The 25,848-nt window shown below is 40.0% G+C and overlaps 1 protein-coding gene and 1 pseudogene across 1 annotated transcript in view; one reads left to right on the top strand and one right to left on the bottom strand.

Annotated features, from left to right (window-relative positions):
• GREB1L (GREB1 like retinoic acid receptor coactivator) overlaps positions 1 to 25,848 on the top strand; it is a 272,594-nt gene that overhangs the window by 90,400 nt on the left and 156,346 nt on the right. Inside the window, exon 3 of the mRNA XM_044243306.1 lies at positions 15,599 to 15,700. The gene's annotated coding sequence lies outside the window, so the exon portion shown is untranslated. The remainder of the gene's footprint in view (positions 1 to 15,598; positions 15,701 to 25,848) is intronic.
• LOC122903593 lies at positions 22,142 to 23,041 on the bottom strand (annotated as a pseudogene).

Here is a 25,848-nt window from a genome sequence, read left to right as displayed (position 1 = left end):
CTCCTGGGGGGCCCAGGTGTTAGTGACAAAGGGTAAGCAAAAGGCCTTCAGGCATGTGATTCTACAAATTCAAACACACAGACACAAGGGCAACACTTCTTTTACTAACCCCATCCAAATTAATGGCATGATTAGTGCTCCAACCAGAAGTGTTCCAACTAGAAACATCCCCCTTACCTAAAGCTTTTCCACCCCTCTTCTCATCCCATGTCCAGTGGGTCATTAAACCCTGCCAGTTCAGGAACCTGCCCAAGTTGAATAAATGATATCCATCTCAACTGCCCTTGTTCCTCATTGTCTCTCACCAGACCATTTTATTTTTTAAGATTTTATGTATTTATTTGACAGACAGAGATCACAAGTAGGCAGAGAGAACCACAGAGTGAGAAGAAGGGAAGCATGCTCCCTGCTGAGCAGAGAGCCTGATGCCAGATCCCAGGACCCTGAGATCATGACCTGAGCTAAAGGCAGAGGCTTTAACCCACTGAGCCACCCAGGTGCCCCAATTGCCAGACCATTTTAATCAATCCCTTCCTTTGGGATTTGACTCTTGACTCTTTGACTCTTTTTCCTGTTCCTATTCCAGTGTCTTCCATTTGGTCCCATGAATTATCTTCTTGAAAAACACATGACTCCCCTTTATCTGTTAAAAAAATGTTAAAGCCTCATTGCCTTTCTTTCTTTCTTTTTTTTTTTAAAAAGATTTTATTTATTTATTTGACAGAGAGAGATCACAAGTAAGCGGAGAGGCAGGCAGAGAGAGGGGGGAAGCAGGCTCCCTGCTGAACAGAGAGCCCAATTCGGGGCTCGATCCCAGGACCCTGATATTATGACCTGAGTTGAAGGCAGAGGCTTAACCCTCTGAGCCACCCAGGTGCCCCCTCATTGACTTTCTTAATGTCACTTCATTCTTTAACCGAACTTCCTGTCATTCTGCCTTCATGCATTCTAGGACTCAGACACACATACAAAGTGACACCTACTTCTTTTGGCCTCACTGTTTTCTTTTTTTTTTTTAATTTATTTTTTTATTTAATTTCTTTTTTTTTTTTTTTAGATTTTATTTATTTATTTGACAGAGAGAGAACACAAGCAAGGGGTTGGGCAGAAGGAGAGGGAGAGAAGCAGGCTCCCCGCTGAGTAGGGAGTCTGGTGTGGAACTTGATCCTAGAACCCTGGGGATCATGACCTGAGTCCAAGGCAGTTGCCTAACCAACTGAGCCACCCACGTACCCTGGCCCCACTGTTCTCTTTTTTGTGGAATGTCTTCAACTGCATCCTTTCTCTGTCATGCAAGCTCCTGCTCATCCTTGCTCTCTATTACACTATGTATATTTTCTGTTATACCATGTGTGTTCTCTGTTGCACCATGTATGTTCTCTGTTACATCATGTGTGTTCTGTTACACTGTGCATGTTCTCTGTTGCATACCTCCATCTGCTTCCACTACACTCAGGGAAGACATTGCTAACTGATGGTGATACTTCCCCACCAAGCCTGGACACAGCCTCCACATTCTTGACTAGAGCCATTTCTACTAGTGGCTGCTACCACTGAATCAGAATGATCCAAATTCAGCCTAACTTGAGGCCATTTGCACCATGTATGCTCTCTGTTATGCTGTGTATGTTCTTGGTTGCATGTGTGTGTTCTCTGTTACACCATGTGTGTTCTTTGTTGTACTATGTATGCTCTGTATTACATCACATATGTTTGCTATTACACTGTGTATGTTCTCTGTTGCACTATATGTATTCTCTATACACCATATATGTTCTCTGTTATACCAGATGTGCTCTCTGTTATGTCATGTATGTTCTGTGTTGCACTATGCACGTTCTCTATTACATCATGCATGTTCTCTATTGTACCGTGTGTGCTATTATGTCGTGCAAGTTCTCTATTTTACCATGTATGTTCTCTATTACACTTATATTCTCTATTTACTGTGTGTTTACTGTTACACCATGTATGTTCTATGTCACACTATGCATGTTCCCTATTACATCATGCATGTTCTCTATTGTACTGTGTGCACTATTATGTCATGCAAGTTCTCTATTATACCATGTATGTTCTCTATTACATTTATGTTCTCTATTTACTATGTTTCTTTACTGTTATACCATGTATGTTCTATGTCACACTGTGCGTGTTTTCTATTACATCATGCATGTTCTCTGTTGTACCACATGTGTTCTTTATTATGTTAGACATGTACTCAATTGCACCATGTTGGCTATTACACCATGTATGTTCTCTGTTGTACCATGTGTGCTCTCTACTACTGTCAAGTAAAGTTCTCTGAGCTGTGAACTTCTAGGTGGTAGTCTTATTCACAAATGGATCCTCAGCATCTATAGCAATGCTTGACAACTGTAGGAACAAGACAAGTATTCACTGAATTGAGTGGGAAGGAAAACAAGTACAGAATGTGCTTTGTGTATCCCAATAAGACCCCAGCCTGAAGGTAGTGCAAAGAAAGGTAACCAGGAAACCAGGTGGTGAAGCTGAGCTGGATGAGGCAGAATGCAGCACACAAGCCAGCAATAGTTCAAATAGTGTCCTGAGAAATTATCTGTTTCCAGCCCCTGTGTCACTCTGGCCTGCCCTGTTCTTCTTTGCTTGTTCTGTCTGATGTCCTCATTCTTCTCTCTTGGTCATTCAGAAGTGTCTGCTTATTGGGTCGACCCCTTTTTTAGCACCAAAGACTGCTATAGCACACATGTGTGCACGCGCTTGTGTGTGTGTGTGTGTGTGAAGATAAACCAAGAGGGGTGCCTGGGTGGCTCAGTCAGTTAAATATCCACCGTTAGCTTGGGTCATGATCCCAGCATTGGGCTCCCTGCTCAGCGGTAGGTCTGCTTCTCCTTCCTCCTGCTCTTGTACTCTCATGCACTCTCTCTCTCCCTCTCAAATAAAGAAATAAAAAAATTTTAAAGATTTTTTAATTTATTATTTGACAGAGAGAAACACAGCGAGATAGGGAACACAAGCAGAGGGAGTGGGAGAAGGAGAAGCAGGTTTCCCCCTGAGCAGAGAGCCCGATGCGGGGCTTGATCCCAGGATACCTCAATCATGACCTGAGCCAAAGGCAGATGCCTAATGACTGAGCCACTCAGGAACCCCAAGAAATAAAATCTTAAAAGAAAAAAAAAAAAAACTCCCAGAAATAGAGCTGAAAGTACCCACTTGGAGAGTTGTGTAAATGAGAGGGAAAGAGGCAACAGAGAATCTGTAATGATCTCTTGTATGTCCTGAGTGTTTGCCAAATGCCAGGATTTACATTTAATCCTTAGAGCATCCTGAAATGTATAGGCTCCATTATCATCCCTAATCAACAGATGAAGTAACTGAGGCAAAGAGAGACCGAATCATATGCACCCATGGAAACAGGGGAGCTGGAATCCAGTGAACGCATGTCTTAATCCAACGTCAGTTCTGTGAACACAGTGAGTGTTAAACATTTGTAATGGACCACTCTACAATTTATCCTTGTCTTACAAAGATATCTCTGAAGGGCAAAAGACTAAAATATTTGTTTTTCCCTGAGTTTTTGTGACCACTGGTAGGGTTTGTTTTGTTTTGTTCTGGCTTTTTTTTTAAAGATTTATTTTTTTCTAGAGCAATTTTAGGTTCATAGCAAAATTAAGAGGAAGGTACAGAGATTTCTCATGTACACTGGTGGGCTTTTCTTATCAAGGATTTAATGTCAAGGATCATTATAGACAAGAGAGTATTCCTCTTGAACTTGGACTTAATCTCAAGGTCCCCTTCCAAGGTATTATACACCTGGCCTTGGGCAGAACTAACAGCCTGTTTCTTGGTTTCCATTCTAACTAGCTAAAGTGTTTATTGATCTGGATAAGGTGCCATACGCTGTATAGAAGACAAACAAAAACAATGAAGAATGGTCCTTGTCACCCACCCCCTTCTGCCTCAGCACAGACACAATCCCTTTGGGAAGACAAGCCATTCACAAAAGACCTGTTAACCAACAATGTGGAGCTATTGGTGATGCAAGCCCTGGGGAGATTTCTGGGTCCTCAGCTAGTGACAGAGTTCCCCATTAGCACTCTGAATTCCTCCATCTGGCCCTCTCTCCCATGTCCCTATAATAACACTCATTCTCCATTGATTTCCAGCTTCTCTAAATTCATACTCTATAATCTATTCTCCATTCATACTGCTTAGGATCCCTCATTACCACAAAAGATTTCCCTAGATCTTTATCCTGGATATACTTCTTTCCCCTTAAATCTTCAGAGAGATAATCAGTCCTGAGGATAACTCTGTAATTTAAGGAAAACCAAAACCAGTTTGCTCATGGCCCACAGAACATGTGGGTCCTGGCTGTGGATCAGCCACCACTTGTTCTGCTCGGCTGGAGGAGGCCCCACACAGTTCAGGCACTGACCGTCTGTCCTTCCAACGTTCCCAACGGAAGCCCCAGTGAGCGGGGGCCCTGGCCTGTGAGGGCTGGCCTCACTGTTTAGGGATGGAAGGATAAACAAATATTTTCACAGGGTGCGTCCAAGAACTGAGTAGTCAAGGTCATTGTGGTGCAAACAGAACACATGGTGTCAGTGTGTCTTAGTGTCTGGGCTCAAGTGGCCTTTCTTGGCAGCATCTGTAAAGAACACAGAGCATGCTCGACTGCTGATGTTGGGTGTGCTTTTACCAAAGCTTAGTGAGATTTCTAGATCTGTTTCCATTTCGTGTAGATTGCTTTGAAAGGGGAGCCAGGATTGCATTTTTTGTGGGTGGGGACCTTGCCCAGTGTGCTTGGTTCCTCCACTTGACACCGACCTGTAGTGCTCTTGTTCACTAGTTTCACCCAAAGAAGTGGCAGGTCCTCACAAGGGGTCTCAAATGGCTTCCGTTTCTTACACAAACTGGAGTCAGAGTACCTGAATATACCTAAATCTCTGAAAAAAAAAAACTCCACTATGATGAGTCTGGAAAAAAAATTTTTAAGAGAGCCTTGGTACCACTCTCTTCTTTGACACACCTCATTTTCCGGATGGTAACATAATGCACTTTTTTTGTTTTTTTTTGTTTTTTGTTTTCCCAAGTAGCCACCATGTAGGTAAAGAGGTACTGAGAAACTGTTAGGATAAAAAAGTTTCCAACTCTTCTTACCTTTTAATGGGAATGTCCATCTACTTACAGTCTAGTCTGTAACACTTTCAAATACACATAGACTGTTTCATGACTTGGAGAATATTTTCTTTTCAAAATAGACACCAGGCCAACTTATCTGCAAAGTTTAAATCAGTGCCTTGTCATTAGCAAACTTCACTTACTAGTTTTAGTCAAGTCTAAGCTGCACAATGGTTGAATTGGCGACCATTATATTTGTTTAACTGCTGTAAAGTAAGTTTGCAACAATGGACGCTTGCACTTAAATAGCCTGCAGAGCACTGGGGCCCTATCAATCATGCAGAGATTTCCCTCCTGCTGTCTCTTCTGATGGACAATTCTGCTGATGTGGATATTCAAAAAGAAGGGATCAGGAAGAACAGATGATGGATAAAGACAATCTTCTGTCTTGAGAGGAAATCGGAGAAATCCTTTTAAGGAATTTCTTTGTCATGGTGTCAGAAGATTAATTATGCTCGTGTGAGAACAGCTTTCTCATTGGGTGAAAAGAGACATTATCCTTCTGACTTGTGACAGATTTTTTTTTTTTTTTCAAAGAAAGAGAGTTAAAGATTTCAGAGTATCTGAAATCTTCTTCTGTTGTTTTCTAAGCATCCTCCAGGACTGCGGGATTACGCCCATGACATTGTGATGTTCAGCAAGTAATTAATGAATCAAGAATTTTTGTTTCCAGAAACTCCTCCCCCTCGTTCTTCATGCACATCTCGTCAGAGGCTTTGCTACCTGAGCTTGTACACCAGATTTTAAAATCACATGACAATAGTATAGGTGATAACCTATCATCAGCCAGGAATGGAAGCTTATTATAGTAACGTAACAGCAATACAACCCCAAACTTGTAAAGTGGCTTGGTAGACACAATTTTTAGCAAGGCAAATATAACTGGAAAAGGTATCTTTAAAAAAAATTCAACTCTTAACTGTCTCATTTAATGTAGTTTTAAATAGTGATAGTGTTTAAGATCATTACATTCCTTGAAACTTCTCTGAGAGTAACAAATGACTATTCAGAAAAACCTTTGAAAGTTAGAGACAAAATACATTGCATAAAGCAAAACAATAATTAAGTTTATTTTCCAGGTAACTGAAGCCTCAAAACTTAAAAAAAAAATTATTTCATTGAAAGATCTATCTACAATACATTAGTCAGTACTCTCCCCTTTAAATAATGCACATTAACGGACTCAGGGTCCTCGTTATAATGATTTGCTCCTCTGGTTCGCTGAATTACAGTGATGTCTGTAGTGACTGTTGAAGTATTTAGTATAGGGGATAGGGTTATTTGCCTCTATTCTAAATAGCCTGAGTAGTGCTCTTTCTCTCTCTCTCTCTCGCTCGCTCACTCTCTCTATATTACTGTCTACTTTGTGTAGATGTGGAGTCTCTTTTCTTCAGGTGAGTTATCACTTCTCCCTGGAACCAGTGTGTCGTGTTCCACACTGCTCTTTTGCTTTATACCTGAGGGTGAGCCTACACCTACAATACAGATTCATTGCATTTCTTTCTTGGTTTCCCTGTGAAAACTTATTTTTCTCTTATTTCTAGGTGCTTGTCTGGTTCAAGGCTAGGTAGTTGAAGTTTCCCAGAAATCTAATGTCTGGAAGGAGGCATGACAATGTACAGACACACACACACCTCTATGCGCTACACACATGCACACACCTGCACATGTGCATTCATTACTAATTGTACCCATTGTCCCATTGTTAATACTCTGTTCAGTGTGTTAGTTGAGAGACTTGGTGAACACTGTATCACCAGTGGCACACGTTTACATCTGAGCCTTGAGAATAGATTTGCAGTGACTGCTCCACTCCAGACACTTCCCTACCTTTCCTGGGACCTTAACACTACTGCTATGAAATGGTAGCTGCACTCTGGTTTTAAATAAAAAATAAAAAAATAAAAATAAAAACCAAAAAACTGTTTAATTGCATGAAAAATATCTTTAAATTTAGCATTGAATGTTAGCTGATGTTAGCAACTGTAATTTTTGCAGTAACAACAGTCATTATAGGGCCAGATGCAGATCTTTGTGAGAATTCATAGCAAAGACCCAGTAAGTATGTCTCACTTTAACTCACACTTGATAGTAATACTTAGAAGAACAGACTAAAGTTCAAAATGTGGGATTTTTGAGTTTCACACAGGATCTAACATTTTGTGTATTACCAGTTCTATTTTTGGTTATTTTTAAAGATGATAAACCAAAGTGATGATGTTCATGAAACACACAGAGTGTTTAAGAAACAATACCAGGAAACAGAGGTCCAGAAGTAGATGCAATCCCTTTTCTCCTTTCCTTAGAAAGAAGGACCACTTTGCATTTTGCCTTACTTAAAGAAGATCATCCCGTTACCCCACTTTTGCTTTCTATCAGGATGAGTTTACCTTTAAGAGGGATTTAATTAAAACTGGAGGTGACTAATCTCTATGACATAGGACATTTAAAGAAAAAAAAATTTACTAATTAATAAAAAATATAGCCAATTATAGAAAATGTTTCCTTCTTTGTCTTTCTGACCCTGCTGTTAAAGGAGAACAATCAATTTATCACCACCAGCTGCATGAATTCAATGGAAAGGAACTTCGGGTTTTCTCCTTCCTAAACCCTTGCTGAATTGTTCTGGCAGTACATAAAAGTGGGTCATTTGTACCCAAAATACTTTACCAATGCTCCATTAATCTTAGTGATGGTGTTCTCTTTTTTCCTACAAGAAGCAGGGTGAGGGGATATTATGAGGAAAAAAGAGAAGTAAGCATTTTTTTAATGGATGTGTAAAAGAGGGAAAAGCCATTTAACATTTTGTAGCCTGTTGTTGTTTGTTTGTTTTTTGGGTTTTTTTTTTTTTGCTAATGAATACAAGATCAAAATATCAATGATTGTTTTGTGGTATATTTTATATTATTTATTAATAGCATGTAATACCGTGAGGATTAAGAAGAATATTTTGACAATATGTGAAAAAGATAGCATTTGTCTTGGATATATACCAAGAAGATCTTTAGTCTAGAAACAAATGGTGTGTCAGACCAAAATAATGTGAAAAGATAGATGAATCAAGGACAAAAGGTGTTTTCCTTTGGTTATTTTGTTTTAAATGTTAAAGTTTTATCACTCTGCTGCTTAATCACAATGATAAAAAGGAAAAATAAACTAATCTAAGATTCAGGGTTTCTCAGCTGTTAAACGGATCTTATGAAGAACTGGGCTATAGTCTCTATAATGTGCTTTGTATTTCTTAAAATAATATCTTTAAAATAAATTGTTTTCTGTCTAAACAGCATGAGAATGCTAGATGGGCCAGGCTCATTGACCTTCCCTCTTGGTCTTCTGTGTTGATTGGCAGGTTTCAAAGGTTAAACTAGCTACAGATGAAATGTAATCATTAGTGACTTGGTTCCTTTCCAGATCCCTCTGGAAACTGCAGTAAGCCAACTTTGTTCATTTATAAAGAAAGAAAAGTCATTCCCTGAGCAGTTTGGAATGGGAAGCAGCCGCTGTCTCCTTCCTTCTTACCTAAATAAACAAGCTAAATGGAAAAATAAACTTTACTTTTTCACATCTGGTACAAAGCTTCCTCTTTTGTTGAAAGTTCACATGCTCCCTTTGCTATGCCTGGTTGTGCGACTCAGGTGTCTTCCTTCCTTCTGTAAAGCGACTTGTGTAATAATGAGGAAAGACTCTGACTGTTTTAGCAGTCCAAGAGCATCATTATACAGAAACAAACAAAGCCCTCGTATTGGGAATGACATCAGATGATGTTTGACCCAGCCTCCCACATACCTGTTAGTAGTAAAGCAGCAACAGGACCTTATGTTAATGATACAGCTGGAAAACTAGAATAGGCAAACATATTCTCCTGGGTCTCCCTTCAGTCAAGCCAGATTATATTTATTTGTGTCTGAGTTCTTCTTAATGTGACTAAACTTTCAATTTCCCTTTATGGCATACACAGACTGACAACCCAGAGCAGAATGTCAAAGGCAACAGTACTGCGATTCTGAGGCACACTGGTATTTACTAACCACAAGGATACTGCTAATCATCAAAATTTACCTTTGCAGACTCCCCATATGTCTTTCTGTCCTCACCTCCACCCTTTTATGCTCCTAGACCACTTACTCAGAACTCCCCTCCCTTCTGGCATCCCTTCTGTAGTGAACTACTTTAATAATTGGTATTTAGTAATTTTGCAGTTTTTCTGTTTAACTTTTCCATGAAATGGGAGTGGCATTTGCAGTCTTCTTTCCCTCAGAATTCCACAGACTCGATGCCTCTTATGATAGAGTTGAACATTCCACAATGTTCTTTAGCTATACAACCTTCATGTAACACAGAATCAAATTACTATTACTTGAAACTTGGTTTGAAGGTATTGGGGGGGGGTGGAATATAAAACCTAGAGGAGTCGGGTTTTGGGTTTTTTTTGGGGGGAGGGTGCTAAATATAATGTCTCATCCAAAGCATTTTTATGAGGTTTTACAAGAATAGTATTACCCTAGGAAATTTGGGGGATTGTTTTCAATGTGCCAATTGATTTTTTTTTTTTTTTTTTTTTTAAGTTTTACAATGAAAAACTTAGTGTCTGAATTTTTAGGATGTTTTTGTTCCCTGCTAGGGGCAGTCTGAGAGGAAGAGGTAAAGGTCAAATGCCACAGGCATCCAAAAAGTGGTGGGGGTGTACATGATGCTCATCCCAGGACCAATTTGCTGTTGTTACAGCAAAATGTCTTAGGACTTTTCTAACTCTCTTGTGCTCTTAGGTACCATCTTTGATCATAACTAGAGTGGCAGGGGGCTTAGGAGGCACCATCATTTTTTCCCCCCATTTTCCAAAGGAAGAGATTGAAGCAAAAAGGGTAGTCAAGTAGTCAGTCCTAAGATCAGAAAATGAGGTGTTTTTTTTTTTTCTTTCTTTTTAAGGTGTCTGACATATTGTTATAAATAAGCACCCCATTTAACAACCATATGCAATTTTGATCCTCCCCTCTTTTCTCTTTTTTCCAAATAAGTGATTTTCAAACTTGAATGTCATAGAATCATCTGGGGTTAGGGTTGCCTATTTGCTAAATATAGCAACACTTTCCAAGGTATCCAAAATGCAGATTCCTGAGTCCTTATCTAGCAAGTGACTCAGCAGTCTCTGAGAGAGAGATGGTAAAGAACCTACATGGTGAATATGTTCTTCAGGTGATTCTGATGCAGTCTTTGAACCAGACTTTGTGAGAAACACTGATCTAATGAATGGTGAGATTTAATGGGCATGTCTCAATGTCTCAATGGGTATATTGGTTTCATCAAGAAAAATCAGTAGTCGTTCCAGCCAGATTTTCTGTTTAGTTACTTTCAGGTCAAATATAGGCCGTGCTGAAGCAGTTGCTGAAACCAATGGGAACGGCCGTTCTTTTTTTCCTCATAGGACTCCTGATTTTCACTCAGTGCTTTCTACCATCGCCACCATTACTATCACACTAGCAAAGGACTTGAAGAGCCTCTCTGGGTTCCCAGATTGGCAGGACTACCCACCCCACCTCACCTGATTACTGTTGATTATCTTTTTTTTTTTTTTTTTAAGATTTTATTTATTTATTCGACAGAGATCACAAGTAGGCAGAGAGGCAGGCGGGGGGTGGGGAGAAGCAGGTTCCCTGCTGAGCAGAGAGCCCAATGCGGGACTCAATCCCAGGACCCTGGAATCATGACCTGAGCAGAAGGCAGAGGCTTTAACCCACTGAGCTACCCAGGCGCCCTGTTGATTATCTTCATCCATAGGTGTGATCACCTGTTTTTTTCCTGCTATTCTTTCTTTTTTTTTTTTTTTTTTTTTTTAAGATTTTATTTATTTATGTGGCAGAGAGGGAGAGAGAGACAGAGAAGCAGACAAGCAGGGGGAGTGGCAGGCAGAGGGAGAAGCAAGTACCCCATTGAGCAAGGAGCCTGATGTAGGACTCAGTTCTAGGACCTCAGGATCATGACCTGAGCAGAAGGCAGATGCTTAACCAGCTGAGGCACCCCGGCATCCCATCTTCCTGCTATTCTTTTTAGGGCTCTCCTTAGTTTCTTTACTTTCTATCCCCAACTTAGTTTCTATCCCCAACTAAGGAGTGCTTTGTCTTTCAACTTTTATACAATTGGTCCACATAACTCGACTCCATTAATCAGAAAATTCCTTATATTTTGCTTCTTAACAGAGTTTTCCCAGAGTGGGTAAGGGAAGGAAAAGTAATAAGGAAGAGTGAAGATCATATTTCTGGATGAAAAGTTGTCGTTATGGATTAAGCTTTAAATTTATCTTTTTTAAAAAAAGATTTATTTGAGAGAGAAAGAGAGTCAGTGAGCACGCGATCATGTGCATGTGTACGTGTGGGGAGGGGAAGAGGAAAGAGGGAGAGAATCTTCAGTCTCTCCACTGAGTCCAGAGCGGGATGTGGGCCTCGATCCCACAACCCATGAGATTATGACCTGAGCCGAAACCAAGGGTCAGACACCTAACCGACTGAGCCACCTAGGCGCCCTGAACTTTAAATTTATCTTATTAGAAAATGTGAAGTTTAAAAAATGCAATTAGTAAAGCCAGAATTTAATTATATATAATCAGAATGGAGTGAGGTAGGAATCACATTTTTTTTTAGTCTGACTTCTGGAGTAGACAAAATATAACTTAAAAAACTACTTTCAAATCTCAATAATGGATATCATTCTGACCTCAGAACTCTTTAATTAGGATATCTATAATTTGTGTAAGTAAATTCATGTTTAACCAATGTAACATTTGTTATTTCTCCCTTGAGTTTTAATTAACAATCTTGGTTATAGGTTGGGCCGTTTTACCTATTTTTTTTGTTAGAGAACATCGTGTGACTTCGCTTGAAGAGTGCACATATAGGGGTTAAAGAATGTAGGTTTTGGTATCAGCCCTTTCTCAAATAAGCCACTCAATCTTGTGGAGTCTGTATTCTCCTAAGGAATGTAATATGCGTCTCAGGAAGTTATTGTGAGGATTAAAGGGAGTAAAGTGTATGAAAGCTCTCACAGTTCTGAGGTGTTTTTAGGAACTTTTGGTTAATTTAGATACTGGTTCCATCTAATGACAATTACGAATCCTTTCTCAGCCTTAAGCTAGGATAATGTTTTGTGGGTCTGCTATTTTCATAAGTTTTTTTCGTCTGTGACCAACATAAAATAATCACATGCTTATAAAGATCTAGCAGCTACGGCTTTATAATTATGTCTCAATTTTATTCTCATCATCTTTTTTTTTTAAATTATAAAGGATACATTATGGCCATTACCCTACTAAATGGTATGGGTTTGTTTGATCATATATCTATTTTTTGCTTCATTTGCTTGCTTCTAAGATCCCTCCCAGTTCAGCCCACGCTCCACATCCCTACCCACAGGAGCTGATGATATAGGAATATGATGGGGTCTCCACCACCACAGCTGCTCACATAGTAGCCCAATAGGGAAAAAAGTTGGTTCTGGAGGCAGAGGACATACATTCAAGTACCTTGCTACTTCTGAGTGTGGTAGTCTTTTAAAGATTAACTAAGATCCGAGTCCTGAGATCGAGCCCCACATCGGGCTCTCTGCTCAGCAGGGAGCCTGCTCCCCACCCCACTGCCCCTGCCTGCCTCTCTGTCTACTTGTGACCTCTGTCTGTCAAATAAATAAATAAAACATTTTTTAAAAAATAAAGATTATCTAAGATCATATACATAAAAGAACTCTATAAAAGCATAATTCTTCCTATAGTTAGGGATTTCTGTAAGGAAGAGTATTAACACTGATTGTATGCCTAGTATATGCCAGGTGCTTCACATATATTATCTGCCATAACCCTATGAGGCAGGAAATATTATTCTCATTTTATAGACAACTAGCCTCGAGCCACATGATTGTAAAGTGGTAGAGCATGATTTGAACCGGGTTTATCACTCCCCATACCACCTGTCTTCACTGATTTAGAAGCAACTCAGGTCAGGCCCTTCTTGGTTCTGCGTCTTAACTACCAAGGAGAGAGGGAAGGGGCCGTTGAGACAATGAAAGGAGATAGTCCACGAATGCAGTCAGCAAATTCAGAGCTGAGAAAATACTCTGGTACTGACTTGATAAGACATTATTTCTGCCACTGTCTATGTGACAAAATTGAAAAGTCTAGAGAAACTGCAGCACTAGTAAGGGTCTGAGGAGGTTAGGGGTGAGGATTGTGCCCCTCGTCCGCAGTAAACTTGAAATGTGACTCAGCGACCAGTCTCTTTACTTTCCTACTTCCTTGTGCTTCTGTCAAACAAGGGTGATCGATTATATTTTTTAAATAGACTTTACAAAAATTTTAAGTCTCATAATAATGTTGCTATGATTATGTAATTGCTAAACCTAGAGGAGAGGTAAAGCCAGGAAGCTGTTAGGAGTTCAGACTCACTGACCTATTCCAATGTGTTTCCACTTGAACATACGTGAAGTCAAAGTTTTCACCTGGCCTGATAGTAACATCCGCTCATTCAATGTGAACGTTTCCTTCTGTGTCAGTAAGCCTTGCTTATGAGCCTGTTAGGGTTTGACAACACAATGGGAGTACCTCTCAAAGGGAAAGTGGGAGCTGAACTACTTGTGTTCTTGGTGAGAAGTAATTATTTATCAAACTGAGGAGATATGGTAAGAAATTGATTTTCAAATAAAAATTAGGGAAAGGGGCTCCTGGGTGGCTCAGTGGGCTAAAGCCTCTGCCTTCGGCTCAGGTCATGATCTCAGGGTCTTGGGCTCGAACCCCGAATTGGGCTCTCTGATCAGAGGGGAGCCTGCTTCCTCCTCTCTCTGCCTGCCTCTCTGCCTACTTGTGATCTCTGTCTGTCAAATAAATAAATAAAATCTTAAAAAAAGAAAAGAAAAGAAAAGAAATTACAGGGAAAGGTTCTATTATTACACCTCAACTTTGACTTACAGGTTTTTAGGACTATTTAAATTATCAGAACCCTTCTTGCCTGTCTGCTTATCTGTTATTGATAGGGGGTCTTTAAATACATTTGTAAAATTTCAGACTGATTGACAGTCTGTACACCTGAGTATTCTTCGTTGCGTGGAAGGCCATTTGACCCAGTAGTATTCATCTTGTCAGTGACCGTGTCTTCTGACAGGACTTTTCAAGAAGTAATTATTTCTACTTCATATCAGCATTATTCAGCTTAGCTCTATGGATATCTAGTGAATAAAACTGGCAAACAGTATTGGAAGTTATCAAAATTTGTGAACATAATTCCCTAACTCTCCCCTCAAAACAAGAGAAAACAAACAGCAGCAAATATCAACTTCCTCCACACAGAAGTCAGTAAGGTTTTCCTTCCGCATTTTCAAATTTAAGCATCTCAACTGTAGTTGAGTTCAAACTTTGCGGCAAGAGCCAAACAAGCATGGGAAGTGACGGAAAATGTCCAGGAAATTACACCGTGGCCTAATGTTTGTTGCCTTTCATTTTCATACTTTAAAGTTTTACTTATTTTCTTTGTAAATGAGGCAACAACACGGAAGAAAAAGAATCACGTACAATTGGAGAGAGTCAAGTTTTTCTAGTTGGTATTAAAAGGACTAGTACTTGTAAGCAGAGTGGTACCTTGAAATGATGTGTGTAACAAATTCTAAAGTCATTACAAGCCTTCAAAATGTCAGGAAGATTCAAAGGGAAAAGGGCCAGCATATCTGGTTCATGAATTTTGGTTAGGAACAAGTTATATTCAAGAACCATGTTTAGGTCCCTGTTCTTCTAGGATAAGTTCTTCAAACACAACTTAGGTGGAATTTTTTTTTTTTTTAAATAATTACACTTAAGCACCTGATGATCTGATAAAGACAATTTCTTAATGTGTCAAAATGAGCTCTTTGTATCTTGTTTGAATCTTTTGTTGTCTTAAGCTAATCTTCTTTAGGGTTCTCAAATCCAGGCATTTTACAATGCAGACTCTAGCAATGGCATTCATTTGGAATGCTGCCTTTTGTTTACTAGCTTTCCCAGACCCTCACTGCTTCCTTTGGTCATCTGGTGTCTTCACTAATGTGATTGGTACTCCTAGGCTCTGCAGGTAGCCACGAGCCTTTATAAGTGGGATTTACAATGGGACTCACCACCCTGGCTGCTAATGAAGGGAACCACGGGGATTTTGTTTTGTTTTTTCTATCTGTCTTCCAAAAGAGTGAAGGAAAATTGAGTTTTGGGCTTGCTAATTCCCTCTTTTCCATTTACTTTAATTTTTACAATTGATTTACTAACTGTCGTGCAAAAATACAAGTATTTTCGGTTAGGAGTCAAATGTTTCATCTGCCAGCCTTTCATGCTAATCACGGAATTGTTTATTATTGAACCTGGAAAGAACAAAGTGAGGTCTCTGTTTAAACTCAACCAACTGGCATTTCACCTTCATCTGTTTTTGTCTTTCAGGCGATTTTTGACCAATTTGGTTGTTTTTTTAAAAAAAGGTGTATGACTGGAAACCTTGGATTCTACTACAAACCTTGCCATTTAGTACTTCTGTAACTTTGAGTAAGTCATTTACACTCTTTGATTTCTCTTTTGAAAAAGAAAAAAAAAAAAGGGAAAGTGTTACCAAGGTACATATGAGATCTGAGATGATGTTTCATATTCTAGCTTTCTTCTGTTTCTACTAGCAAAGTGAATGACAGTGTCCTTTTGCTTGATATTTGGATAAGCCTACCATTGAAAAATATCTCAGCAGTCAAAGCAATAATTAAATATAAAACATCACTGTTTTCATTTTAGAGGTAATATGCTCTATAGATTATAGCCTAACTTTATAGAGATTGGGATTTATTTGCCATTTTTCCAGTTGTGAAACATGGCACCATGTTTTTTTTTTTTTTAATTTAAATATAGCTGACATTATATTATATTAGTATATACAACATAGTGATTCAGGTATACAACAGGTATACAGGTATACAACATAGTGATTCAACAGTTATATACATTATGAAATGCTCACCATAAGTGCAGCTACCATGTGTCATCATAAAAAATTCTTACATTATCCACTATATTCCCCATGCTGTACTTTTCATTCCCTTGATTGATTGATTTTTTTTAGAGAGAGAGAGAGTATGCACACAAGCATTTGTGGGAGGGGGAAAAAAGGGGCACTGATGGAGGGGGAGAGAGAGAATCTTAAGCAGGCTCCACACCCAGTGCAAAGCTTAACATAGGGCTCAATCTCATGACCTGAGCCAAAATCAAGAGTTGAGTGCTTAACAGACTGAGCCGCCCAGGCGCTCCTTGACTTACTTATTTTTTAACTGGAAGTTTGTACCTCTTAATCCCTTTGACCTATTTTGCCCATCCCCCTAACCTCCTCTCCTCTGGCAACCACCAGTTTATTCTCTATATTTATGAATCTATTTCTGGTTTCTGTTTATTTGTTCCTTTGTTTTGTTTTTTAAATTCCACATATAATTTAAGTCATATGGTATTTGTGTCTCTGAATTATTTAACTTGGAATCCATGTTTTAATTGTGCTTTATAAGGCAGTGTTCTCAAATGTGGTTTAATGGCCTTCCAGGGGTCATGGAATTTTGGGATTTTATTTTATTTTTATTTGTTTGGGGTTTTTTGGGGGGGGGTGCTGGTCACTTTTTTTTTTTTTTTTTTTTTTTTTGGAATCTTTGGATTTAAGAATAAGAAGGGACATCAGCAATCATCAGGTCCAGTCCTTTGAGTTTTACCAATATGGATTCAGCGGACCCAGAAATGCTTAGTAGCTCCTCCATGGTCAAAGAGTCTAGAGACCTGTTGGTAGGGTCCAAACTCCAAAGTCAAAATGTTATGTACTTGGTGGAGGTATCCTAACTACCTCTTAATGAAAAATAGAATGAAACAACCGGTTGAGAGGAGGGGATTGTTTATTCCAAGTCTGAAAACTTTAAAAATCACTGCTTGATAGAATTAGAGAGTTGCTTAGTTTCCACTTTGCAGCTTCTAGATTAAAGTTGATCCCACAAATGTTTAACGAAATACTGTGGATGAGGCCTTGAACTGAGGTGACGTTCCTGCAAAACTGTTGAAAGTCACAATTCCCGCCCTCAGAGACTCTGCAGTCTAACCTGTAGATAGAACAAGTACATAATAGAGAATAAAAACTATGAAAAACACAGGTTTTCAAAAGGCAAAGAACTTTGGAGTTTTCAGAGTCTCAAAGAACTTTGAGGATTTCAAAGTCCAAAGGGGAGGTGGACTTAAATAGAACCTGATAGGTCAAGTGTTCATTAGCAGATCAAAGGTAAATTCAGGGTGCTCTGGGGACTCCCAGGCAAGGTCTTAAATCAGAGTGGGAGAAAGAAAAGAACTGGTAAACTGATAAAATGTTTGCAAGTTTTCCTGTTCTTTTGTTGGTTATTGCTGCTAGAGAAAACCCCTCAACCATGCAGATTGATACCAACCAATAAATTCATTCTCTCTAACCCTAAATACAACTTAATTATGTCTTTGAATTGAGTGCCCTTGATGAGTTCCTCTCTTTTTTCTCTAATCAATTATTCTAAATCTACTCCACTCTCCTTAAGCCTGTACCCAGCTGCCTTGATTTAGGTGACTTCTAAGTATTAGTGATGCTAAGTGCTCTCTCTCCAACCCTGCATCCCTCCAAATTTCAAATTTCTCTATCACATTGCTGCTAGATCTCTCTACTTGGATATTTCTTCTCAAAATCAATATATTTAAGACCCGAAATGTATTGTCTTCCGTCCAAAATCTCATCTTCTTCCTCCAAGTGCCCTCAGTTAGAGGAGGTACCAACATTCTCCCCAATCTGCACTTAAGAAACATGCAAATGTAGAGAGAATGTCCAGTTATGAGGCTGTAATTATCCAAAGCACTGTACTCCTTGTTACAGTATTTAGTACATTATCTGTAATTGCATGAGAGAGATCATAGTCAAGTGATCAAAAACATGGCTTTAGGGGCACCTCGGTGACTCAGTGGGTTAAAGCCTCTGCCTTTAGCTCAGGTCATGATCCCAGGATCCTGGGATGGAGCCCCCACCATCCCATTGGGCTCTCTGCTCAGCAGGGAGCCTGCTTCCCCCTCTCTCTCTGCCTGCCTCTCTGCCTACTTGTGATCTCTGTCAAATAAATAAATAAAATCTTAAAAGACAAAACAAAACATGGCTTTAGGGGCTCTTCGCTGTCTCAGTCCATACAACATGAAACTCTTAATCCTAGGGTCATGAATTCAAGCCCCACATTGGGTGTACAGCCTACTAAAACAAAACAAAACAAAACAAAACAAAACAAAACATGGCTTTAAAGGTGGATCTGTGCATGATTCCTGGTACCATAACTTACCAGCTAGTCAAGTGACCTTGAGCAAATTATTCAACTTTCTTAGACTGGGCTACCTCATCTGAAAAGTGGGGACATAGTAATACTTAAAGGGTATTTGGAGGGTTAAATGAAGTATCACATATGAAGCTTTCAGCAATGATAGTCCTAAGATCTAGGAGAGCAAAGACCATTTCTCTCTTGTTTACCATTGTATCTGCAGGACCTGGCACAGAGAAGGTACTCAATAAATGTTTATTGAATGAATATGTGAGGTAGTGCCTGCCTGAATTGAAGTACTAACAGTGGGGATGGAGAAAAGATATGCAAGATAGAGACCTAAGCTTCACCCTGAATTACTTGTCCATTCTATTGGTTATCAATTCCTACTGATTTAATTCCTAAGTATTTCTTAGGTCTCCCCATCTTCTGTAACACTACCCTAACTGCACCCCTGCAGGCATCATGATCCCTCACCAGGACTATAGTGGAAACTTCTAAGCACTCTCCTGCATCCTGTTTTTCCTCTTCATGGGCCCCCTCCAGGTTGCCACAGAAGAATCTATTCAAAGCTGAAATGGAAACGTCATTTCTTGAACAACCTTTCATGTAGCTAGTTTTTATCCATAAGATCCAGTCTTAGCTCCTCACACCTGGGTCTACATTTTCCTCTTCCTTTCCTACCATTCCCTCTCCCACTTTTGATAGTCTAGTAATTGCAGACTGGTCTTGTCTTCAGAACATACCGTGTTATTTAATGTCTTCATGCTTTTGAGAGGGGCTTGCTTATTCTTTCAACGCCCTTCTCTCCTGTATCAGTTAGGATTACATTTGTCTGCAAATGACAAGAAATACTAAACACCAAGTTCAAAGTTTATTTCTTTCCCACATGAACAAAAGTTCGGAGGTAATTGTCTACAGCTGGTAAAGGATCTCTGCTGTCACCAGGGACCCAGGCCCTGCCCTGAGGTATCTTCCATCTGTTCCTCTCTCCTTTCTCTGTCCTTCTAGGACCTTCTTCCATTAATCATCACCTCTCTTCAGTATCACCACCTCTCCATATCTTTGGAGGGAAAAAAATCATCCTCTGGGCATCCCTTGTTCAAATGTCTCTTTTCTGCCATTCTACCTTTCTAGCAGCTACCTCCTGATTTCTGTCCTAGTTCACCACACTTCTTGAAGGACTAATTGCTACATGGCACATGGTCCTATTTTACCTCTCCTGCCTGTTGAAACTGCTAACTACTTCCCATTTCTCCAAACTCTCTTGTCCCTTGGCCTTCACAACCCCATAGGTTCCTGGTTTCCTCCCTATTTCTCCCTACTGCTCCTTCATCTGCGAAGAGGTTTTCCTCTTTCTTTGCTTGACTCTCAAATGATGGTGTTTCTCAGACTTCCCTCCTTGACCCTCTTACTCCACATACTTTCTTTGTGATGGAAGTCCCTAGGTAATCTCCCCAGTACTGATAGCAATTATCTGTATGGCAGCTCTCTGTTTCTAGGGTCTGTTTGTTGAGTTCCCACTCCTGACCTTGAGTCCTGAATTTCTAACTGCCTATCTGAAGGGCTCCTCTTCTGTGTTCCTTCCACCCCTGATTAGGTACAATCACCATCAACTCCTCCTAGAGTCTTCAGAAACCTTTATCTAGTCTCTAATCCAACTTTCATATTACCTCAGAGTTATCTTCTACTTTTAAAATATCTAATTATGTTAATTTTTTGAAAGCTTCCATTGGCTTTCTCCTGCTTCTGGGATAAAATTCAAATTCCTGATTTGGCATTTAAGGTCCCTTGCAGACTGTCCCCGACCTATTTTTTATTTGTTTCTACTACATTTGTTACTTGTACCAAAAGAAATGTTAAAAAGAAAGAAAACTTATTTTCAGGGTAGCTCAATTAGTCAAGCATCTGACTCTTGATCTCAGCTTGGGTTTTGTTTTTTTTTTTTTTTTTGAGAGCTAGAGGAGGAGAGAGAACATGATTGGGGTGAAGGGCAGAAAGAAAAACAGGCTCTCTGCTGAGCACGGAGCCCCACATGGGGCTTGATCCCGGAACTCCAGGATCATGACCTGAGCTGAAGGCAGACACTTAACTAACTGAGCCACCCATGCTCCCCTCAGCTCAGGTCTTGCCCACGTCTTGATCTCAACTCAGGTCTTGATCTTGGGGTTGTTGAGTTCAAGTCCCACACTGGGCTCCATGTTGGACATGGAATCTACTTAAAAAAAAAAAAAAAAGCTTAAAAAAAATTATTCTCAGCTCTCCAATAGCTGTCATCCCTTCCTTTTACCCACAAAACTCCTGACTCATTTCCTTAGGGCCAATTCAAAACTAAACCTGTTCACTGCCATTTTCATAGAAAATAGCCAGTGTGGGATGCCTGAGTGGCTCAGTCATTAAGCATCTGCCTTCCACTCAGGTCATGATCCCAGGGTTCTGGGATCGAGTCCTGCATCAGGCTTCCTGCTTAGTGGGGAACCTACTTCTCCCTCTCCCACTCCCCCTGCTTGTATTCCCTCTCTCGCAGTCTCTCTCTCTGTCAAATAAATAAATAAAATCTTGAAAGAAAGAAAGAAAGAGAAAAAGGAAAGGAAAGGAAAGGAAAGGAAAGGAAAGGACCAAGTACCCGGAATGTGGGGAAGAAGGTGAGAAGAAGGTGACAGTACTGTCCAGGTTCCACCCAGATATGGGCCAGGTAGAGATTCATAGGATTCAGACAGCAGGGCTGGAAGCCTCACAATGATATAGTCTAACTAAAATGGGTTGGAGAGGACATGGTGTAAGCCTGTCAGAGTCTTTAAAGGACATCTTTTTAAAGAGCTGTGTCAAACCCAGTAAAATTGACACCAACAGAAGAGTGGAGAGAACCGGGGTGGGCAGTCTTGTGGAAAGTTTGACAGTTCTCCCATGTTGGGAGGTGTGGAAAATCTGGAGGGCACCATTTTGGACAGAAAACCTTACTCTAGTGTTGGGAAGTCACAAAAGTGCCACAGACACTGATAAAGTCTACAAGGGGACACAGAGTTTCACAGGGCAGCAGGGGATCATGCTACTGACACAGAAACTATAAAATTCAAAAACAGGGAGAGTCGCCTTTTGGGGAGTAGCTCTGTACCAGTTATCCAAACTTACCCCAGGTCAGACAACCTGGTGTGTTTCACAGAGCAGCCGGCAACATGGAGAGAGGAGCAGGTGCGTGTCACATAAAGAGGATTTTAAAAAAACAGCTAGAAGAAAAAAATGGTAGAAAACTGCTCCTTGGCTCTTAGGAATTGAGGGCAGTCCTGGGGCTGGGTGGACACATGCACAAGAAACAGCACCAAAGAGGTTTCCTGTTTAGCAATCAGTTGCTGAGGGGGAAGAAGACCCAGGAGGCATTAACAGGAAAAAAGCTGGGGTTCGGGACGCCTGGGTGGCTCAGTTGGTTGGACGACTGCCTTCGGCTCAGGGCGTGATCCTGGAGTCCCGGGATCGAGTCCCACATCGGGCTCCCAGCTCCATGGGGAGTCTGCTTCGCTCTCTGACCTTCTCCTCGCTCATGCTCTCTCTCACTGTCTCTCTCTCTCTCAAATAAATAAATAAAAAATCTTTAAAAAAAAAAAAAAAAAGCTGGGGTTCTGTAGGCAAGTCTCTGGAGGCTTAATTAAAAAAAAAAAAAAAAAAAAAAAAAAAAAGGAGTGCACACTGCAGACCAGTGATGAAATGGCTCTGGGCCCCAATGGGGGAGGTGGCAGATGGGGGTGGGTGTCATTGATAGTGATGAGTAGAGTAGCCTCATAGTAGACATCACAGGGCCACAGGGAAATATATGCCTATTAGGTCACACAGGGCTCCTTCCAGCATGGATGGGAAGGCATAGTCTCACACAGAAGGTCTGTTGATACCTGGATGGTAGAAGGCTCAAAGGTCCTCCTATCAACAGTGGCCCTTTTTGGCAGTGTCAGCGGAGAGGGTGGTCAAATTTGTTTTCCATAACCTGGGGTCCATCTTTTGGGTGAGCAGATATTCTTGATAAGAAACCAACTTTTGAGCCTTTGAGGATTTTTTTTTTTTTGCTCTTTGGGAAAAAGCCTTCTCTAGAAAGACCTTTATGGCCTATCCCGGTAAAAGGAGATTCAGCATTGACCCCCCATGAACCATGATCAATGGGCTGTACCTGATGCTTAAGTCTCCCAGAGTGAGCTTCTGCCCTAGGAAGGAGGTAGGAGACTCAGTTGTGGTGGAATCATTGGTTCCCTTGATAATGGAGAACCTCTTTTCCATTCTTTTTTGTCTGGCTTTTTTCATTCCACATCGTGTTTATGAGATTGTTCATTACAGCATACCATCCCATTGCACACGCAACAACTTATTTATCCATTCTATTGATGGTGGACCTGCAGGTGAATTCTAGTTTGGGGCTGGCTTGGTGTCACCAGGCTTTCCATTGGCCACAGTGGGGAGGGTCAAGAAGGTTGGGTGGTCTGATGGGACTCCCATCTTCCTCATCTCCAGTCTCTTCCTGCTCTCACAGTAGTGGCTGCTGCTTCTGATTCTGCTTCTTTCCTTGTGGCAATGGTCACAGCAGGTTGTGGAGGGCGATGAATCCTCAGCCTACTTGCCACTCAACCCCTCCCTTCAACAATGAACCTTCAGTATTTCTAAAATACACTATGACTTTGACATTCTGCTCTACTGGCCTGTGCGATCCTCCCAATTCTGTTTAATAAACCCTTTAAAGCCACCCAAATGTCATCTCTCCTTTGATGTTTTCTTCATTTCTCTAGACAGAAGTGCTATAATCTCTGTACTTTTACAGTACTTTGTTCTTACTTCTAGTGAATATTTACATGTTTTTATGTCTTTCACCTTTAGACTGGAACTGCTTTGAGATTGGGGATGGCCTTTATTATCCTTCCTAGCACAGTTCACAGTACTTCCTAGGTAAATAAATGAAAATAATCAAATTGGGTATTAGGAATAGCTTTTACTCTAATAATCATTAGTTTTAGGCATACTAATTTTGGACATACTGAGTTGATATACTGAGGTTGGGTGAAGAGCAGCAACTCAGAAAAGATTTTTGGCCAATGAAGGAGCTGTAGGAGTTACCAACAAAGACAGTCATAAACACTGATTGGGTCCCACATTTCTCAGCTATGGTCTAAAGAAAGAATGTTTATAGGAGGTAGAGAAAGGGTTGGAAGTTGGAATTTAGGGTATGAGGGAGAAAATCCATAGACATCCTTGTTGGAAAAAATAAAAAATAAAACATAGTTGACCTTTTTGCCTGGGGTTCTCGCCCTCATACCAGAAGTATGCAGCCCTTCCACTAATTTAAAGTCCAGAATCAAGAAATAGGTGGATCAAGAGGCGCCTGGGTAGCACAGTGGGTTAAGCCTCTGCCTTTGGCTCAGGTTGTGGTCTCGGGGTCCTGGGATCAAGCCCCACATCAGGCTTTCTGCTCAGCAGGGAGCCTGCTTCTCCCTCTCTCTGCCTGCCTCTCTGTCTACTTGTGATCTCTCTCTCTGTCGAATAAATAAATAAAATCTTTTAAAAAAAGAAACAGATGGATCAAAAGATGTTCATTTGGTTTCCTCTAAGATGAGAAGCTACTTATGCAAAATTTTCACCCCAGGCTCCTGTTCGACTGCTTCAAACCCTTGTCCATTTTTCGTCTTCACATCTCCTCTTTTCTGTGTTTTGTGTGTGTGTGTGTGTTTCTGCCTATTTTGCAAAAGCAAGAGAGAGTGGGAAAGGTGAAAATATCTATTTTTCCCCTTTAAAAAAATGATAAACTGAGTGCCTGGGTGGCTCAGTGGGTTAAGCCTCTGCCTTTGGTCATGATCTCAGGGTCCTGGGATTGAGCCCTGCTTTGGGCTCTCTGTTCAATGGGGATCCTGCTTCCCCCTCTTTCTCTGCCTGACTCCCTGCCCACTTGTGATCTCTCTCTCGTTCTGTCAAATAAATAAATAAAATTTATAAAAAATTTTTTAAAATGACAAAGTAAAAAAACTGAAAAACTTTTTTTAATAGAAAAGTAACATCTTTGGGGTTCTAATTAGATAGGTTGTTTGTTTGTTTTTTTAACTTTCTCTCCTTTGCTTTCTTAGTGCCTCTAGGAAATAAACACTGGCTTATATAGATTATCTAATTAAAAAGATAAAGTGCGTTCTGTGTTTCCATACAACTCCTTAACATTTTAAAAAATTGATAAATTTTTAAAAATTGATAAATTTTAAGTATAAAAATTAAAACTGCGTGGGAAAAAAACCCAGCAAACACCAAAAGCAAAGGCAAAATGCAAACTGGGGGGAAATGTTGTCCCCATATCATACACAAAAGACAGGATTCTTTAATATATAGAAAGCTCTTACAAATCAAGAATAAAACCAACAACCAAGTGAAAAATGGATAAAAACTAGAAGTTTCAGAGAAGAAAAACTAAGGGCTTTTGAATATTTGAAAAGATATTCAATTTCATCCATAATAAGAAAAATACAGTTTAAAACTACATTGAGATACCATTTTTCAACTGTCAATTTGACAAAGATCCAAAAGTAAGTAATATTCTACATTGTTGAAGGTATGGGGATCCATAAATTGATAATGGGAATATAAATCGATTCAGCCATTATTAGTTCAACCCTCACTTGGTGCCTCTTTATCAGGGATTCTTTCCAGCCCAGCTTTTCTCTGCTTTTGGCAGTTTCCTATTTGATGTGGACCTTAGAAAAACTGAAGTTCAACTGAAAATGTTTCTAGTGTGTGTAGGAAAATTGAAGACTGCCTTGTGTATGCCAAAACCAAACCAAACCTGGGCAGTTTGGCAATATTTAACAAAATTAAATCTGGATATATATCCTTTGACCAGCAATTTTGCTTCTAGGAATTTATCCACTAAATTAGTGTGTATTAATTCATACAGGATTATTATAATATCTTTAGTAATAACAAAGGTTGTGAATTACGTATCTATCATTAAGGGACTAATTTAAAATAATCATGGTAGAGGGGTGCCTGGATGACTGTCTGTTAAGCATCTGACCATTGATTTTGGCTCAGGTCATGATCTCAGGGTCATGATATGCAGCCCCATGTCACCTCAGTCTCTGAGCTCAGCAGGGAGTCTGGTTGAGATTCTCTCTCCCCTTCTCTCTCTGCCCCTCTCCCCTCTGTGCACTCTCCCTCTCAAATAAATAAATAAATCTTTTTTTAAAAGCCATGGTATATATATGCCAGGGAATTCTCTGAGGCCACAAAAAAGAATGAGGAAGATCTTTATGTGCTTATGTAGAAAGAGCTCCAAAATACTTATTATTTTTTTCAACATGGTAAGTGTACTTTTTAATATCCATCACCTATTTTTCCCATCCTTCCACC

The sequence above is a fragment of the Neovison vison genome, chromosome 3 (genome assembly GCF_020171115.1).
Source record: "Neovison vison isolate M4711 chromosome 3, ASM_NN_V1, whole genome shotgun sequence".
Taxonomy (NCBI): Eukaryota; Metazoa; Chordata; class Mammalia; order Carnivora; family Mustelidae; genus Neogale; species Neogale vison.
Note: the sequence above shows the minus strand (reverse complement) of the source record. Positions and strands in the feature narration are given on the sequence as shown.